Source organism: Monodelphis domestica, chromosome 3 (genome assembly GCF_027887165.1).
Source record: "Monodelphis domestica isolate mMonDom1 chromosome 3, mMonDom1.pri, whole genome shotgun sequence".
NCBI lineage: Eukaryota > Metazoa > Chordata > Mammalia > Didelphimorphia > Didelphidae > Monodelphis > Monodelphis domestica.
The window spans coordinates 364,550,279-364,563,231 of NC_077229.1; positions in this window are offsets into that span (position 1 = coordinate 364,550,279).

The window sequence follows — 12,953 nt, forward strand, 5'->3', positions numbered from 1 at the left end:
AAATTCATCTCCCTACAACCCTTTGCCATTTGGGCCTGCCCAAACTCTAAGATTCATCCAGTTTGGGATTCCTCAAAACCATGTTCTCCCTCACTATGGCAGATAACAGAAATGTGAAAAAAGGAATCCAAACAGATAGAGAAAGGAATTTTAAAGAGCTTTAAGGTGAAGATTTTAAGTCTTTTCAGACTCCATTGTTTTATGAAAGTCTCTATATTTTATTGTATTTTTCTGATTTTCTGCTTTAAGATTTAATTTTGTTGTTTTAAGTTCAAATATTAATGTATTCAATACTACTCTGTTACACTGAATCAATTTAATCTACTGTATTTTAAATATTAGATATATTCGGTTACCTTTCCCACATGACTACTGAACAAAATATTGGAAAATATTGGAAAACTTCATAAACAGATCTTTTTCCATTTTCCATTTGTTAATTCTCACATAGATGTTGGATGGACTCAACCTGGCTAACCGCCTTTGAAAAATTTAATGAGCTAAGAATTTAAATGGTAATTCTAAGGGGTCTTCAGAAATAATTTTAATGGACTAGTAGTTTCTGAATGGATGATTTTAAAAATATTTGTTATAAAAATGTTGCATTAAAGGTAGAGAAACAAAGAAATGGTCTTACCAAGGTGTTTCTGGGAAGCAGAAAGCCAAAAAAGAGTTCCTGCAAAACTCTTCAATTTAATTTACTTCCACCAGAACAATCTAGATTTCTTGGTAATGTTCTAGAGCGGAATAAGTTTTACTTTGTTTAAAAATATATTTTCCAAGGTTGAAAGATTTGCTACATCTGTAAAAATTGTGACAAATATCCATCAGTTCATAGGTTTTGTTTTTTGTCCTACAGCAACTTTTATCAAATATGATAGTGGGTTTGTTTGCTATTGTAATTAACTTGGCTATTGTGAATTTGGGGGACTATGGCACTTCTTTGAATGTATATTATCTACTGTATTACTGTTTTATTCTGAAAATCATTTGTACTCACACAGTGGTTAAGTTAAAAGGAAATGGAACTCTTTTTTTTTTAATTTTGGTGAGAAACCTTTGTATTCTACCTCTCCTTAGCTAAAACAGTATGTCACTCACTGATTGTGAGCTATATATTTTAAAACTCTTTCTTGTTATTGCTTTTCCTTGCATGTGCAATATAGTATCTAGTTTTTTATGTCCTTTTTGTATTTGAAGCACGTCAAAAGTATTGAGAAGATTTTTCTTTCATTTTTTAAATTTTGAAGTAATGTAAGTTTAAAACACATTTGTTCTAATATTAATGCACACCTAAAAACTTTAGACTATAAAAATGATGCCATTGATTGTTTTTAAAATTATGGGATTTTGCTTAATGATTTTGTCCAATTCCAGAAGAAGGGAATACAAAAAGAGCCATTGCACAGTGGCAAAGAAGCACAAAGCTAAACTGCATAGTGCCAATTGAGCCCAAGGTCAAAGAGACCAACCAGTGCTTTGAGCCAAGACAAGAGGACTTGAACTTGTTTGGGGTTCAAGGTTGTGGCTGTTTTTACATATGTCCCACATTCTACCAGGTATCTCAAATTTGACTCCTACATGGCTCCTATAATCTGTTCCTTTTGTGTCTTTCATTGTGTGGCAAAGCTTTCTGTAATCCTGGCTGCTGATTGGGTAAATGCATAATTCCTTAAATCACTTTAATTGGGCCCAGATTCAAGGAGCTGTTATAAGTTTCTTTTTCTTTTACTTAGAATTTTTACACATAAGATTTTGATATTCTATATTTCATCCAGAAATTATTTTCTCTTTTATTTGGATTTTTTGATATTTTGATTTTTCTTACCAATTGATTCATATACTTCATAACCCAGCCACACATTCCTTTTTTTTAATTTTATAATATTTTATTTGATCATTTCTAAGCATTATTAATTAAAGACAAATATCATTTTCTTTTCCTTCCACACAACCCTCCATAGCCGACTCGTGATTCCACTGTGTATCACATGTGTTCTTGATTCGAACCCATTGCCATGTTGTTAATATTTGCATTAGAGTGTTCATTTAGAGTCTCTCCTCTGTCATGTCCCCTCAACTGCTGGAGTAAGGCAGTTGTTTTTCCTCTGTGTTTCTACTCCCACAGTTTATCCTCTGCTTATGAATTGTGTTTTTTGTCCTAGATCCCTACAGATTATTCAGGGACATTACACTGCCACTAATGGAGAAGTCCATTACATTCGATTATACCACAGTGTGTTTGTCTCTGTGTACAATGTTCTCCTGGTTCTGCTCCTCTTCCTCTGCATCACTTCCTGGAGGTCGTTCCAGTCTCCATGGAATTCCTCCACTTTATTATTCCTTTTAGCACAATAGTATTCCATCACCAACATATACCACAATTTGTTCAGCCATTCCCCAATTGATGGGCATCCCCTCATTTTCCAATTTTTGGCCACCACAAAGAGTGCAGCTATGAAAATTCTAATACAAGTCTTTTTGTCCATTATCTCTTTGGGGTACAGACCCAGCAGTGCTATGGCTGGATCAAAAGGTAGACATTCTTTTGTCTCCCTGTGGGCATAGTTCCAAATTGCCCTCCAGAATGGTTGGATCAGTTCACAACTCCACCAGCAATGAATGAATGTCCCTACTCTGCCACATCCCCTCCAGAATTTATTACTTTCCTTTGCTATCGTGTTAGCCAATTTTCTAGGTGTGAGGCGATACCTCAGAGTTGTTTTGATTTGCATCTCTCTGATTATAAGAGATTTAAAACACTTCTTCATGTGCTTATTAATACTTTTGATTCCTTTGGCTGAGAACTGCCTATCTATGTCCCTTGCCCATTGATCAATTGGAGAATGGATTGATTTTTTGTACAATTGATTTAGCTCTTTATAAATTTGAGTAATTAAACCTTTGTCAGAGGTTTCTATGAAGATTTTTTCCCAATTTGTTGTTTTCCTTCTGATTTTAGTTACATTGGTTTTGTTTGTACAAAAGCTTTTTAATTTGATGTAGTCGATATTATTTATTTTACATTTTGTGATTCTTTCTATGTCTTGCTTGGTTTTAAAGCCTTTCCCCATCCCAAAGGTCTGACATGTATACTATTCTGTGTTTACCCAATTTACTTATGGTTTCCTTCTTTATGTTTAAGTCATTCACCCATTTTGAATTTATCTTGATGTAGGGTGTGAGGTATTGATCTATTCCTAATTTCTCCCACACTGTCTTCCAATTTTCCCAGCAGTTTTTATCAAATAGTGGATTTTTGTCCCAAAAGCTGGGATCTTTGGGTTTGTCATATACTGTCTTGCTGAGGTCTCTTGCCCCCAGTCTATTCCACTGATCCTCCTTTCTGTCTCTTAGCCAGTACAAAATTGTTTTGATGTCTGCTGCTTTGTAATAGAGTTTAAGGTCTGGGACTGAAAGGCCCCCATCATTTGTGTTTTTTTTCATTATTTCCTTGGATATCCTTGATAATTTGTTATTCCAAATGAACTTTGTTATGGTTTTTTCTAAATCAGTAAAGAAATTTTTGGGGAGTTCAATGGGTATGGCAATAAATAGATGAATAAGTTTGGGTAAGATGGTAATTTTTATTATATTGGCTCATCCTATCAACAAGTAGTTAATCTTTTTCCAATTGCTCAAGTCTAGTTTTAGTTGTGTGGAGAGTGTTTTGTAGTTGTGTTCATATAGTTCCTGTGTTTGTCTCGGGAGGTAGATTCCTAGGTATTTTATTTTGTCTAAGTTGATTTTGAATGGGATTTCTCCTTCTAGTTTTTGCTGCTGAGCTGTGTTGGAGATATATGGAAATGCTGATGACTTATGTGGGTTTATTTTGTATCCTGCAACTTTGCTAAAGTTGTTGATTATTTCGACTAGCTTTTTGGTTGAATCTCTAGGATTCTCTAAGTAGACCATCATGTCATCTGCAAAGAGTGATAACTTGGTCTCCTCTTTGCCTATTTTGATGCCTTCAATTTCTTTTTCTTCTCTAATTGCTACTGCTAGTGTTTCTAGTACAATGTCAAATAATAGAGGTGATAATAAGCATCCTTGTTTCACTTATGATCTTATTGGGAATGCATTTAGTTTATCCCCATTGCAGATGATATTAGCTGATGGTTTTAGATATATACCATTTATTATTTTTAGTAATGACCCTTCTATTCCTATGCTTTCTGGTGTTTTTAATAGGAATGGGTGTTGTATTCATTATCAAAGGCTGTTTCTGAGTCTATTGAGATAATCATACGGTTCTTGTTGGTTTGCTTGTTGATGTGGTCAATTATGTGGATGGTTTTCCTAAAATTGAACCAGCCCTGCATCCCTGGTATAAATCCTACTTGATCATGGTGGATGACCCTTCTGATCACTTGCTGGAGACTTTTTGCTAGTATCCTATTTAAGATTTTTGCATCTATATTCATTAGGGAGATTGGTCTATAATTGTCTTTCTCTGTTTTTGACCTGCCTGGTTTTGGAATCGGTACCATGTTTGTGTCATAAAAGGAGTTTGGTAGAACTCCCTCTTTGCTTATTATGTCAAATAGTTTGTATAGTATTGGGCTTAACTGTTCCCTGAATGTTTGATAGAATTCACTTGTGAATCCGTCAGGCCCTGGGGAATTTTTTTTGGGAGTTCTTTAACGGCCTGTTGGATTTCATTTTCTGATATGGGATTATTTAAGAATTCTATTTCTTCTTCTGTTAGTCTAGGCAGTTTGTATTTTTGTATATATTCATCGATATCACCTAAATTGGTGTATTTATTGCCATATAATTGGGTAAAGTAATTTTTAATGATTGCGCTAATTTCCTCTTCATCAGAGGTGATGTCCCCCTTTTCATCTTTGATGCTGTTAATTTGCTTTTCTTCCTTCCTTTTTTTAATTAGATTGACCAGTACTTTGTCTATTTTGTTTGTTTTTTCAAAGTACAAGCTTCTTGTCTTATTTATTAAATCAATAGTTCTATCACTTTCGATTTTATTAATTTCTCCCTTAATTTATAGGATTTCTATTTTGGTTTTCTGCTGGGGGTTTTTAATTTGATTGCTTTCAAGTTTTTTTATTTGCATTTCCAATTGATTGATCTCTGCTCTTCCTAGTTTGTTGATATATGCACTCAGGGATATGAATTTACCTCTGATTACCTCTTTGGCTGCATCCCAAAAGGTTTGAAAGGATGTCTTGCCATTGTCATTTTCCTAGATGAAATTATTAATTGTTTCTATGATTTCTTCTCTAACTAAAGGATTTTGGAGTATCATATTGTTTAATTTCCAATTCGTTTTTGATTTGGTTTTCCATGTGCCATTACTGATCATTATTTTTATTGCCTTGTGATCTGAAAAGGCTGCATTTATTATTTCTACTTTTCTGCATTTGTGTGCCATGTTTCTGTGACCTAATGTATTTTCAGTCTTTGTGAATGTACCATGTAGTGCTGAGAAGATGTATTCCTTTTTATACCTATTTCTTTTTCTCCATATGTCTATTAATTCTATTTTTTCTAAGATTTCATTGACTTCTTTTACCTCTTTCTTATTTATTTATTTATTTATTTGATTCATCTAAATTTGATAATGGTTGGTTTAAGTCTCCCACTAATATGGTTTTACTGTCTATTTCTTCCTTCAATTGTCCTAGTTTCTTCATTAGAAATTTGGGTGCTATAGTATTTGGTGCATATATGTTGATTAGTGATATTTCCTCATTATCTAAAGTCCCTTTTAACAAAATATATTTACCTTCACTATCCCTTTTGATCAGGTATATTTTTGCTTTAGCTTTATCAGATATCATGATTACCACTCCTGCCTTCTTTCTGTCAGTTGAGGCCCAGAAGGTCTCACTCAATCCTTTAATTCTGACCTTGTGGGTGTCAACCCGCCTCATGTGTATTTCTTGAAGACAACATATGGTAGGGTTTTGGATTCTAATCCATTCTGTTATTCATCTACATTTTATGGGTGAGTTCATCCCATTCATATTCAAAGTTATGACTGTCACTTGTGGACTCCCTGGCATTTCCATATCCTTCCCTAATTCTAACTTTTCTTCTACAGCTCTACCTTTTAGTCCAGTGATTTACTTTAAATCAGTCCCCCTTGTCCCCTCCCTTGATATGTTTCCCTTTCTAGTCCCTCCCTTTTTGTTCCCTCCCCCTTCCCCCTCTTCTTCCCTCCCTTTTTTTGTTCCCTCCCCCCTAACTCCCTTGGTTTTCCCTTCTCTGTTCCCTTGTTGGATAAGATAGAATTCAAGATCCCAATGGATCTGGATGTTTTTCCCTCTAGAATTGTTTTCCCTGAGAGTAAGGTTTAAGTAAGAACTCTCTTCGTCTCCTTCATATAGGAGTTTTCTTCCCCTCCCCTTCCCGTGTGAATCTTTGTGTGAGAAAGATTATTCTATTTGGTCTTTCTTTACCCCCTATTTACACATTACATTTTCCCCACATGTAAGTATACATAGATTGATATAAATGTAGTCCTTATAGAAGAGAGTTTGAGTAAAAGAAAAAGATAACATTTTTCTCCTTTTCCCTTTCCTTAATATTTACCTTTTCAGGTATTCCATGCTCTTTGTTTTTCGATATCGAACTTTCCACAGAACTCTGGTCTTTTCTTTGCAAAAACTTGGAAATCTTCTATTTTGTTGAATGCCCATACTTTCCCTTGGAAGTATATAATCAGTTTTGCTGGATAGCTGATTCCTGTGTGAAGACCCAGCTCTCTTGCCTTTCTGAAAATCATGTTCCATACCTTATGATCATTCAGAGTGGAACTTGCACGGTCTTGTGTGACCCTGATTGGCATTTCTTTATATCTAAATTGTCTTTTTCTGGCTTCTTGTAGGATTTTTTCTTTTGTTTGAGAGTTTTGGAATTTGGCAATTATATTCCTGGGAGTTTTCTTTTGGGGATTTAGTGTAGAGGGTGTTCTGTGACCTCTGTCAGTGGCTGTATTGCCCCCTTGTTCTAGAATCTCTGGGCAATTTCTTTGATTATATCTTGTATTATGATGTCGAGTTTGCTGTTTATTTCTGGCTTTTTTGGAGGTCCAATTATTCTTAAATTATCTCTTCCTCCTCTATTTTCCAAGTCTGTCACCTTGTCAGTGAGATATTTTATGTTCTCTTCTAATTTCTTGGTATTTTGGCTTTGCTTTATTAATTCTTGCTCTTTGTCTTCGATTTGCCTGATTCTGACTTTTAAAGCCTGGTTTTCCTTTTCACTTTGGTCAAACTGGTTTTGTAGTTGTGTGAAATTCTTTTGCATTAATTCCCAGTTTTCCTGCCAGAGGGCTTCCATCATTTTGATCCTTTTCTATTCAAATTCTTCAAAAGTTTGTGGAGAGTTTCCATTTCCTTTGGAAGGTTTCAGAGCATTTGTTTGTGTTTCCTCTTCTATCTCCTCTGTATTTTGTATTTTTGCTCCATAAAATGTGTCCAAAGTTGCCTGCTTCTTCTTGTTTTTCTTGGAATTTTGGGGCTTTTGTGCTTCTGTGGAGTTTGCCATCTCTTGAGTGGGAAGGACTAGCTTTTCTTGTCTCTGTCTGGTGTTCAGAGGTTTTAGCCCTAGGCCAATTGTCTGTTCTATGCAGTTGTTGTTCTGTCTTCCCGGCGAAGCCAGGAATTGCTGGTGTTTCTGTGTTACTTCCCTCCTCGGTTCCCTCCCGATGCTTCTCCATTGCCTTACTTCCACGCTTTGAGCCTGGCTTGGCACTCTCTGCGAGGTGTTTCACTGCCTTTGCCGGCCAGCAGAGGCTGCACTCTGAGGGGGAGAGGCCGTGGCTTCCTGGAGCTCAGAGGGCTCCTGATAAGATTAGCTTTTGCTGGGTTGAACTGAGTATGCCTTGTGGCAGGGACCTTCCATGAGACTCGGATGGAGGGATCCAGCCAGGGGGTTACAGGCTCCCCCCGTCTCTCTCTGTTTCCCTGCTGTCTGTGTTGGGTGCCCCCTCATCTGAGTAAGGTTGTTTTCAGGAAGCAGCCTTCAGAATAGCCGGCTCTGAGGCTCTGAGGTTCCCTCTGCTGCCTTGGACTCGGTGCTCTGGGTTGGCGGGGATGGGTCCTAGGACCCTCCTTCTGCCTACCCCTTAGGTCTGAGTGATCTCGGGTCCTGGCTTTTGGGGGGGGGCATACCTTTTGAACCAGGTCCAGGAGGAGGATTCCCGGGGTCTATGAAGTTGATCGTTTTGAATTTTGGTGCCCTAGGAGCATATGGTTTGTGAATTTTAAAAGTCTCCATCTTGGTATAGCACCCAAAAATTGTGCACACCCACACTACACGGGCATGTGCTAGTCAATGACAAATCAGAAATAACTAACTGCCCACCTGTGCTGTCCTAAGCCAAGCTAGAGCCAACCATTGGCACTTGTGAGACACAGGAAATGAGGTAGACAACAGCCTCTGGAATTTGCTCACTTCCTGTGGAGAGAGCTGGACGCCAGTTGGTGTTAGAAGCTCGGACAGGGAGGACACCCCCAGACAGCTTTCCTTCAGATCAGTCACGTGAGTTAAGGACTGATTCTTTCCACCTTGGCCCTTTGGGCCTAAAACTCCCTCTGCCTTGGTCAGAGGTTGAGTAGCCCCTTTCCCTTTTCTCTTCTCTCCTTCTCTCCCTCTCCTTTGCCGTACTCCCAGTGTGATTAAACCTCCATAAACTCCATTCTGACTTGAGTGTTCATTTTAGGAATTTCATAAGTAAATTCCTTGGCGGCCATTGTTCAATATTATATCAATCTTAAAAAGGTGAATTTTTCACCATTACAGTTTTGAGTTCGGTAGGGGAGGGTTTCCGGAGATCTGAACTTTAGCTTTCTCTAAGCCGCCATCTTGACCGGAAGTCGCCCAGCCACACATTCCTAAGTGATTCCTAAGTGATTCCTGTGTTTTTCAATACCCTCTTCAGGGTGTGAATTTATGATTATTATAATTCTAAATTGCAACTTTTAAATTCTTTTTGAGAGTAATTTTAGGATAAGAAACACACTACCTCTCCAACTCCAGAAAGTGAACTGTTTGTAGAAGAATCATTAACAGCACAGACTACACACTGCAAAAGAAGATCCAGAGTGAACTTAGTGATGTGGTTATTTGAACTGTGTGGGGTTGAATGCATTTGTTTTTTTTTTTTTTCTATACTCTTATGCCAAAGAGGACTGCCCCCTAACTGGCTTTTTGTTTATGTGCCTAGCAATCATTGGTTTTGTTCTCTTTTCCTTTTATCCCCAAATTGTTTTAATTTCAAATTTGGTTATGTTTAAAAGATCCATTGGAGAGGCTAGTCTTCCCTGTATCTCAGGATTGGGGGAATGTATAATTGAAAATCTGTTACCCGAGGAAAGTGCTACATTTCTCAGAAGCTCACCCACTTCCTTATATTACATACTTTCTGTAGACAGGGGATATTAGGCAGGAACATGGAGGGCCCGGGGTCTTTACTTCCTGTCCTGAGCTAGGTGGTGGTGATGCAGGGTTTTGAATTGACTGATCAGCCATGGGCCATGTGGTCTTTATTTTGTATCATCTTTTATTCCTTTATTTCTAATGATCATTAATAAATCCCTTAAAATATAACATTTTAATATTTGTGATCTAATTTTAATTTTTAGAAAACAAACACAAACCTTCAGTGCTCTTTACCATAAGAGATAAAAGTCAATCCATAGGCTTCTATGCAATTCCTCTAGAAAACCCTTCATCCAACCACTTTAAATTCCTATTAAGTACAATTCTTACATATTCTTAATTTCATGCTGCCCTTTCCTGCATCTACAAATCCCTCTCCTCAGTCCTAGATTCTGTCTCTTCCTCATCCCTAGTTATTAAAATCATTTTCTTTCTTTAAAACCCAGTTGAGATGCTTCTTCCTTTTGGAACCTTTTCTTTCCTCTTAGGTTGAAAATTATCAAATTCTAAGAGAATAATTTAATATCTTTACCATAAGACTTGTGCATCTAGCCTTCGGTCAAGAATTCCTCGCGTTTTTGCACTACTTTAAAGTTGGATGGACTTAGAAGCACATTCCTAGTCCCTTCACAGAAGCAAAATAAAAACAACTAACTAAAGAGACTAATCATGTCTTCTTCACTGTGTTTTAGAATGTTTACCTAACTTTCAAGTAATATATGTATAAATGATTTGTCTCCTTAAATGTAGCAGGGCATTGATGGAGATGAATTAAAACCTCCAAATATTATTGAAATAAAAAGCTGACAATGTGCAGTCATGAAAGCTAATCTGTTGAATTTGTTATTGAGAAATGGGATTCAGGTATGAAAAGATTTTGATCTGTATTATTAGAGAAAATTCCAGAATCTACAAGATCATAGATCCATTCAAAGAATTGTATTTCTAAAGAATTTTATCTTTAGGGCTTCCTATCCCACCTAGACTTAATTCTTTATATAATTTTAGGCCATAGGATCAATGCTATTCTTTCTTTGAATCTTTAAAACTTTGTTGTCCTAATTCTATGGCTTATGTAATAATATGCCTGACTTTTTTCTCTAACATGAATTCTAAGATGTAATGGTCACTTCCCTACAAAATTTCTATCATCCCCATTTCAGCAATCATGCTACTTCTTTTTTTTTTTTTTAAACCCTTACCTTCCATCTTGGAGTCAATACTGTGTATATGCTCCAAGGCAGAAGAGTGTTAAGGGCTAGGCAAAGGGGGTCAAGTGACTTGCCCAGGGTCACACAGCTGGGAAGTGTCTGAGGCCAGATTTGAACCTAGGACCTCCCATCTCTAGGTCTAGCTCTCAATCCACTGAACTACCCAGCTGCCCCCGATCATGCTACTTCTTGTTGGTCAGAATCTGATTAAGAATAATAGTTACCATCATGGTTTCCTTTTAAAGAATGAAATTATCATAATAAAAGACTAGAGAATAAAAAAAAGTGAGATTTACAAAATTACCTTTGCTTCAATGAACTTTAGAACCTCTTTGACATATTTTTGAAAGGGTTAAAGCTTTTCTACAATTATAAAAGGTTTATTATTAAGATAAAAGTTTTATTAAGGATGAATCAAGAGAGTATGTTCTTAGCTTTTCAGCCTGGATATTCAGAAAGTTAAAATGGATGACAAGGAGCACTGAAGTAAGAAATACTTAGCATAATAAATACTAGAAATTCTTCTAGTCTTGAAAGTAATGAATTAAATTTCAGGAGGAATTGGAGATAGATTTTATTTTATTCAAGTGTTTAAATGTTGATTAAAATTTGCAAGCTGACCCTATAATTTTTGAAGGTGTTAGGAAAAAAAGTGAATTTTATTTCAAATTGTCCTTTAGAGTTTATTTCTCATTTAAGTAATTTTCTTCCTTCAGAATTCTGAAAGACTTGTTAAGCATTTTAAAACTGGAATACTATAGTAATTGAAAATAAAGCCAATAAATACTGTAATTTAGAAAGCTGTCATTAATTTTATGTCATAAAGAAGATAAATGTTAAAGTGGAATTTCATGATGGTCTGTCAGTTACTTGGAAACTCTAAACTATACAATTTGCTCATAAGATTCTTCAGTCTAAAAAGCTGTTTCTTACACATGAAATTTAATTTGATTTATAGCTTAAAATGAATTAAATAAGTCCTTCCTCTTATCTAAATTACTATTTTTTTATATATAGGGAAGCACTGAGACATATTGGGAAGTACTTTGGATAGGGTGGGAGTCAGGGAAACTGGCTACTGTGTATGAACTCTTGCCACTTACTAAATATATAAAAGTAAAATTTTCAGTTCTAAAGACTTCAGCAAATCTCTATTTAGTGACTACTGGGCATGGATTCTTTATATAACTAAATGAGAAATTACAAGTTTTTGTTGTTTTTATTCAGTTCTTTTCGATTATATATAACACTTTGTGATCCATTTGGGGTTTTATTGGCAGAAATAGTGGAATAGTTTGTCATTTCTTACTTTCTCCAGCTCATTTTATAGATGAGGAAAGTGAGGGAAAGAAGCTTGAATGAGTTTCTCTGGATCCTACAGGTAGCAAACATTTGATTTGGTCTCAGAAAAATGAGTCATCTTTGTTTCAGATCAAACACTCTTTCTACTGTCCACATGGAAATCTAGAAATCCCCAGTTTATTTAGTTTGAGGGTAGAGACCCCAGGTTTTGACCTTGTCACAGGGGAGGTTTCCCCCTGAGGGAAGGTCCCACTTCACTGGACAATAGACATCCACTTCAACTTTAGTGCAGTGGTAACACATCAGTCTTACAAGATGAGGGTCCTGAGTCTGATCCTCAAAAACAGTGGGGTGGAGGGTGTGATATACTGAGAAAGACTTCTGGAGACAAAAGAGTTACTTGACTTCGGATGGGGTCGACCTCCCACCTGAAATGGATGTCTATTGTCCGGTGAAGTGGGACCTTCCCTCAGGGGGAAACCTCTCCTGTGACAACGTCAAAACCTGGGGTTTCTACCCTCAAACTAAATAAACTGGGGATCTCTAGGTTTCCATGTTGACACTACTCTACCACCTACCTGCCACTTGTGGGGAAACTACAGTGGTACATTTTAGATTAAGTAACATATATTTTTAGTGTGTCCCATCAGCACACGTTTGTGACTTTATCTACCTTTTTTCCCTCTTTTTTTAAATTTTATAGTATTTTATTTGATCGTTTCCATGCATTATTCATTAAAGACAAAGATCATTTTCTTTTCCTCCCTCCCACCCCCCCGTAGCCGATGCATGATTCCACTGGGTATCACATGTGTTCTTGATTCGAACCCATTGCCATGTTGTTAATATTTGCATTAGAGTGTTCGTTTAGAGTCTCTCCTCTGTCATGTCCCCTCAGCCACTGTACTCAAGCAGTTGCTTTTCCTCGGTGTTTCTACTCCCTCAGTTTGTCCTCTGCTTATGGATAGTGTTTTTTCTCCTAGATCCCTGCAGATTGTTCAGGGACATTACACTGCCACTAATGACAAAAAC